We start from the raw sequence: 7914 nt of genomic DNA, 5'->3' as shown, positions 1-7914 counted from the left end.
GCCTTACTATACATGGTCGTTTTTTTGTCGGAAAAAAAAGCCTTACTATACATGGTCGTTTTTTTGTCGGAAAAAAAAGCCTTACTATACATGGTCGTTTAATTTTTTGTCGGAAAAAAAAGCCTTACTATACATGGTCGTTTTTTTGTCGGAAAAAAAAGCCTTACTATACATGGTCGTTTTTTTTGTCGGAAAAAAAAGCCTTACTATACATGGTCGTTTTTTTTTGTCGGAAAAAAAAGCCTTACTATACATGGTCGTTTTTTTGTCGGAAAAAAAAGCCTTACTATACATGGTCGTTTTTATGTCGAAAAAAAAAGCCTTACTATACATGGTCGTTTTTTTGTCGGAAAAAAAAGCCTTACTATACATGGTCGTTTTTTTGTCGAAAAAAAAAGCCTTACTATACATGGTCGTTTTTTTGTCGGAAAAAAAAGCCTTACTATACATGGTCGTTTTTTTGTCGGAAAAAAAAGCCTTACTATACATTGTCGTTTTTATGTCGAAAAAAAAGCCTTACTATACATGGTCGTTTTTTTGTCGGGAAAAAAAAGGCTTACTATACATGGTCGTTTTTTTGTCGGAAAAAAAAGCCTTACTATACATGGTCGTTTTTTTGTCGGAAAAAAAAGCCTTACTATACATTGTCGTTTTTATGTCGGAAAAAAAAGCCTTACTATACTTGGTCGTTTTTTTGTCGGAAAAAAAAGCCTTACTATACATGGTCGTTTTTTTGTCGGAAAAAAAAGCCTTACTATACATGGTCGTTTTTATGTCGAAAAAAAAAGCCTTACTATACATGGTCGTTTTTTTGTCGGAAAAAAAAGCCTTACTATACATGGTCGTTTTTTTGTCGAAAAAAAAGCCTTACTATACATGGTCGTTTTTTTGTCGGAAAAAAAAGCCTTACTATACATGGTCGTTTTTTGTCGGAAAAAAAAAGCCTTACTATACATGGTCGTTTTTTTGTCGGAAAAAAAAGCCTTACTATACATGGTCGTTTTTTTGTCGGAAAAAAAAGCCTTACTATACATGGTCGTTTTTTGTCGGAAAAAAAAGCCTTACTATACATGGTCGTTTTTTTGTCGGAAAAAAAAGCCTTACTATACATGGTCGTTTTTTTGTCGGAAAAAAAAGCCTTACTATACATGGTCGTTTTTTTGTCGGAAAAAAAAGCCTTACTATACATGGTCGTTTTTTTGTCGGAAAAAAAAGCCTTACTATACATGGTCGTTTTTTTGTCGGAAAAAAAAGCCTTACTATACATGGTCGTTTTTTTGTCGGAAAAAAAAGCCTTACTATACATGGTCGTTTTTTTGTCGGAAAAAAAAGCCTTACTATACATGGTCGTTTTTTTGTCGGAAAAAAAAGCCTTACTATACATGGTCGTTTTTTTGTCGGAAAAAAAAGCCTTACTATACATGGTCGTTTTTTTGTCGGAAAAAAAAGCCTTACTATACATGGTCGTTTTTTTGTCGGAAAAAAAAGCCTTACTATACATGGTCGTTTTTTTGTCGGAAAAAAAAGCCTTACTATACATGGTCGTTTTTTTGTCGGAAAAAAAAGCCTTACTATACATGGTCGTTTTTTTGTCGGAAAAAAAAAGCCTTACTATACATGGTCGTTTTTTTGTCGGAAAAAAAAGCCTTACTATACATGGTCGTTTTTTTGTCGGAAAAAAAAGCCTTACTATACATGGTCGTTTTTTTGTCGAAAAAAAAGCCTTACTATACATGGTCGTTTTTTGTCGGAAAAAAAAGCCTTACTATACATGGTCGTTTTTTTGTCGGAAAAAAAAGCCTTACTATACATGGTCGTTTTTTTGTCGGAAAAAAAAGCCTTACTATACATGGTCGTTTTTTTGTCGAAAAAAAAGCCTTACTATACATGGTCGTTTTTTTGTCGGAAAAAAAAGCCTTACTATACATGGTCGTTTTTTTGTCGAAAAAAAAGCCTTACTATACATGGTCGTTTTTTTGTCGGAAAAAAAAGCCTTACTATACATGGTCGTTTTTTTGTCGAAAAAAAAGCCTTACTATACATGGTCGTTTTTTTGTCGGAAAAAAAAGCCTTACTATACATGGTCGTTTTTTTGTCGGAAAAAAAAGCCTTACTATACATGGTCGTTTTTTTGTCGAAAAAAAAGCCTTACTATACATGGTCGTTTTTTTGTCGGAAAAAAAAGCCTTACTATACATGGTCGTTTTTTTGTCGGAAAAAAAAGCCTTACTATACATGGTCGTTTTTTTGTCGGAAAAAAAAGCCTTACTATACATGGTCGTTTTTTTGTCGGAAAAAAAAGCCTTACTATACATGGTCGTTTTTTTGTCGGAAAAAAAAGCCTTACTATACATGGTCGTTTTTTTGTCGGAAAAAAAAGCCTTACTATACATGGTCGTTTTTATGTCGAAAAAAAAAGCCTTACTATACATGGTCGTTTTTTTGTCGGAAAAAAAAGCCTTACTATACATGGTCGTTTTTTTGTCGAAAAAAAAAGCCTTACTATACATGGTCGTTTTTTTGTCGGAAAAAAAAGCCTTACTATACATGGTCGTTTTTTTGTCGGAAAAAAAAGCCTTACTATACATTGTCGTTTTTATGTCGGAAAAAAAAAGCCCGACTATACATGGTCGTTTTTTTGTCGGAAAAAAAAGCCTTACTATACATGGTCGTTTTTTTGTCGGAAAAAAAAGCCTTACTATACATGGTCGTTTTTATGTCGAAAAAAAAAGCCTTACTATACATGGTCGTTTTTTTGTCGGAAAAAAAAGCCTTACTATACATGGTCGTTTTTTTGTCGGAAAAAAAAGCCTTACTATACATGGTCGTTTTTTTTGTCGGAAAAAAAAGCCTTACTATACATGGTCGTTTTTATGTCGAAAAAAAAAGCCTTACTATACATGGTCGTTTTTTTGTCGGAAAAAAAAGCCTTACTATACATGGTCGTTTTTTTGTCGGAAAAAAAAGCCTTAATATACATGGTCGTTTTTTTGTCGGAAAAAAAAGCCTTACTATACATTGTCGTTTTTTATGTCGGAAAAAAAAGCCTTACTATACATGGTCGTTTTTTTGTCGGAAAAAAAAGCCTTACTATACATGGTCGTTTTTTTGTCGGAAAAAAAAGCCTTACTATACATGGTCGTTTTTTTGTCGGAAAAAAAAGCCTTACTATACATGGTCGTTTTTATGTCGAAAAAAAAGCCTTACTATACATGGTCGTTTTTTTGTCGGAAAAAAACCCTTACTATACATGGTCGTTTTTTGTCGAAAAAAAAAGCCTTACTATACATGGTCGTTTTTTTGTCGGAAAAAAAAGCCTTACTATACATGGTCGTTTTTTTGTCGGAAAAAAAAGCCTTACTATACATTGTCGTTTTTATGTCGGAAAAAAAAGCCCGACTATACATGGTCGTTTTTTTGTCGGAAAAAAAAGCCTTACTATACATGGTCGTTTTTTTGTCGGAAAAAAAAAGCCTTACTATACATGGTCGTTTTTATGTCGAAAAAAAAGCCTTACTATACATGGTCGTTTTTTTGTCGGAAAAAAAAGCCTTACTATACATGGTCGTTTTTTTGTCGGAAAAAAAAGCCTTACTATACATGGTCGTTTTTTTGTCGGAAAAAAAAGCCTTACTATACATGGTCGTTTTTATGTCGAAAAAAAAAGCCTTACTATACATGGTCGTTTTTTTGTCGGAAAAAAAAGCCTTACTATACATGGTCGTTTTTTTGTCGGAAAAAAAAGCCTTAATATACATGGTCGTTTTTTTGTCGGAAAAAAAAGCCTTACTATACATTGTCGTTTTTATGTCGGAAAAAAAAAGCCTTACTATACATGGTCGTTTTTTTGTCGGAAAAAAAAGCCTTACTATACATGGTCGTTTTTTTGTCGGAAAAAAAAGCCTTACTATACATGGTCGTTTTTTTGTCGGAAAAAAAAGCCTTACTATACATGGTCGTTTTTTTGTCGGAAAAAAAAAGCCTTACTATACATGGTCGTTTTTTTGTCGGAAAAAAAAGCCTTACTATACATGGTCGTTTTTTTGTCGGAAAAAAAAAGCCTTACTATACATGGTCGTTTTTTTGTCGGAAAAAAAAGCCTTACTATACATGGTCGTTTTTATGTCGAAAAAAAAAGCCTTACTATACATGGTCGTTTTTTTGTCGGAAAAAAAAAGCCTTACTATACATGGTCGTTTTTTTGTCGAAAAAAAAAGCCTTACTATACATGGTCGTTTTTTTGTCGGAAAAAAAAGCCTTACTATACATGGTCGTTTTTTTGTCGGAAAAAAAAGCCTTACTATACATTGTCGTTTTTATGTCGGAAAAAAAAGCCCGACTATACATGGTCGTTTTTTTGTCGGAAAAAAAAGCCTTACTATACATGGTCGTTTTTTTGTCGGAAAAAAAAAGCCTTACTATACATGGTCGTTTTTATGTCGAAAAAAAAAGCCTTACTATACATGGTCGTTTTTTTGTCGGAAAAAAAAGCCTTACTATACATGGTCGTTTTTTTGTCGGAAAAAAAGCCTTACTATACATGGTCGTTTTTTTGTCGGAAAAAAAAGCCTTACTATACATGGTCGTTTTTATGTCGAAAAAAAAAGCCTTACTATACATGGTCGTTTTTTTGTCGGAAAAAAAAAGCCTTACTATACATGGTCGTTTTTTTGTCGGAAAAAAAAGCCTTAATATACATGGTCGTTTTTTTGTCGGAAAAAAAAGCCTTACTATTCATTGTCGTTTTTATGTCGGAAAAAAAAGCCTTACTATACATGGTCGTTTTTTTGTCGGAAAAAAAAGCCTTACTATACATGGTCGTTTTTTTGTCGGAAAAAAAAGCCTTACTATACATGGTCGTTTTTTTGTCGGAAAAAAAAGCCTTACTATACATGGTCGTTTTTATGTCGAAAAAAAAAGCCTTACTATACATGGTCGTTTTTTTGTCGGAAAAAAAAGCCTTACTATACATGGTCGTTTTTTTGTCGAAAAAAAAAGCCTTACTATACATGGTCGTTTTTTTGTCGGAAAAAAAAGCCTTACTATACATGGTCGTTTTTTTGTCGGAAAAAAAAGCCTTACTATACATTGTCGTTTTTATGTCGGAAAAAAAAGCCCGACTATACATGGTCGTTTTTTTGTCGGAAAAAAAAGCCTTACTATACATGGTCGTTTTTTTGTCGGAAAAAAAAGCCTTACTATACATGGTCGTTTTTATGTCGAAAAAAAAAGCCTTACTATACATGGTCGTTTTTTTGTCGGAAAAAAAAGCCTTACTATACATGGTCGTTTTTTTGTCGGAAAAAAAAGCCTTACTATACATGGTCGTTTTTTTGTCGGAAAAAAAAGCCTTACTATACATGGTCGTTTTTATGTCGAAAAAAAAAGCCTTACTATACATGGTCGTTTTTTTGTCGGAAAAAAAAGCCTTACTATACATGGTCGTTTTTTTGTCGGAAAAAAAAGCCTTAATATACATGGTCGTTTTTTTGTCGGAAAAAAAAGCCTTACTATACATGGTCGTTTTTTTGTCGGAAAAAAAAGCCTTACTATACATGGTCGTTTTTTTGTCGGAAAAAAAAGCCTTACTATACATGGTCGTTTTTTTGTCGGAAAAAAAAGCCTTACTATACATGGTCGTTTTTATGTCGAAAAAAAAAGCCTTACTATACATGGTCGTTTTTTTGTCGGAAAAAAAAGCCTTACTATACATGGTCGTTTTTTTGTCGAAAAAAAAAGCCTTACTATACATGGTCGTTTTTTTGTCGGAAAAAAAAGCCTTACTATACATGGTCGTTTTTTTGTCGGAAAAAAAAGCCTTACTATACATTGTCGTTTTTATGTCGGAAAAAAAAGCCCGACTATACATGGTCGTTTTTTTGTCGGAAAAAAAAGCCTTACTATACATGGTCGTTTTTTTGTCGGAAAAAAAAAGCCTTACTATACATGGTCGTTTTTATGTCGAAAAAAAAAGCCTTACTATACATGGTCGTTTTTTTGTCGGAAAAAAAAGCCTTACTATACATGGTCGTTTTTTTGTCGGAAAAAAAAGCCTTACTATACATGGTCGTTTTTATGTCGAAAAAAAAAGCCTTACTATACATGGTCGTTTTTTTGTCGGAAAAAAAAGCCTTACTATACATGGTCGTTTTTATGTCGAAAAAAAAGCCTTACTATACATGGTCGTTTTTTTGTCGGAAAAAAAAGCCTTACTATACATGGTCGTTTTTTTGTCGAAAAAAAAAGCCTTACTATACATGGTCGTTTTTTTGTCGGAAAAAAAAGCCTTACTATACATGGTCGTTTTTTTGTCGGAAAAAAAAGCCTTACTATACATTGTCGTTTTTATGTCGGAAAAAAAAGCCCGACTATACATGGTCGTTTTTTTGTCGGAAAAAAAAGCCTTACTATACATGGTCGTTTTTTTGTCGGAAAAAAAAAGCCTTACTATACATGGTCGTTTTTATGTCGAAAAAAAAAGCCTTACTATACATGGTCGTTTTTTTGTCGGAAAAAAAAGCCTTACTATACATGGTCGTTTTTTTGTCGGAAAAAAAAGCCTTACTATACATGGTCGTTTTTATGTCGAAAAAAAAAGCCTTACTATACATGGTCGTTTTTTTGTCGGAAAAAAAAGCCTTACTATACATGGTCGTTTTTTTGTCGGAAAAAAAAGCCTTACTATACATGGTCGTTTTTATGTCGAAAAAAAAAGCCTTACTATACATGGTCGTTTTTTTGTCGGGAAAAAAAAGGCTTACTATACATGGTCGTTTTTTTGTCGGAAAAAAAAGCCTTACTATACATGGTCGTTTTTTTGTCGGAAAAAAAAGCCTTACTATACATGGTCGTTTTTTTGTCGGAAAAAAAAGCCTTACTATACATGGTCGTTTTTTGTCGAAAAAAAAAGCCTTACTATACATGGTCGTTTTTATGTCGAAAAAAAAGCCTTACTATACATGGTCGTTTTTATGTCGAAAAAAAAAGCCTTACTATACATGGTCGTTTTTTTGTCGGAAAAAAAAGCCTTACTATACATGGTCGTTTTTTTGTCGAAAAAAAAAGCCTTACTATACATGGTCGTTTTTTTGTCGGAAAAAAAAGCCTTACTATACATGGTCGTTTTTTTGTCGGAAAAAAAGCCTTACTATACATGGTCGTTTTTTTGTCGGAAAAAAAAGCCTTACTATACATGGTCGTTTTTTTGTCGGAAAAAAAAGCCTTACTATACATGGTCGTTTTTTTGTCGGAAAAAAAAGCCTTACTATACATGGTCGTTTTTTTGTCGGAAAAAAAAGCCTTACTATACATGGTCGTTTTTTTGTCGGAAAAAAAAGCCTTACTATACATGGTCGTTTTTATGTCGAAAAAAAAAGCCTTACTATACATGGTCGTTTTTTTGTCGGAAAAAAAAGCCTTACTATACATGGTCGTTTTTTTGTCGAAAAAAAAAGCCTTACTATACATGGTCGTTTTTTTGTCGGAAAAAAAAGCCTTACTATACATGGTCGTTTTTTGTCGGAAAAAAAAGCCTTACTATACATTGTCGTTTTTATGTCGAAAAAAAAGCCTTACTATACATGGTCGTTTTTTTGTCGGGAAAAAAAGGCTTACTATACATGGTCGTTTTTTTGTCGGAAAAAAAAGCCTTAATATACATGGTCGTTTTTTTGTCGGAAAAAAAAGCCTTACTATACATTGTCGTTTTTATGTCGGAAAAAAAAGCCTTACTATACTTGGTCGTTTTTTTGTCGGAAAAAAAAGCCTTACTATACATGGTCGTTTTTTGTCGGAAAAAAAAGCCTTACTATACATGGTCGTTTTTATGTCGAAAAAAAAAGCCTTACTATACATGGTCGTTTTTTTGTCGGAAAAAAAAGCCTTACTATACATGGTCGTTTTTTTGTCGAAAAA

Source organism: Festucalex cinctus, chromosome 17, assembly GCF_051991245.1.
Source record: "Festucalex cinctus isolate MCC-2025b chromosome 17, RoL_Fcin_1.0, whole genome shotgun sequence".
NCBI lineage: Eukaryota > Metazoa > Chordata > Actinopteri > Syngnathiformes > Syngnathidae > Festucalex > Festucalex cinctus.
Note: the sequence above shows the minus strand (reverse complement) of the source record.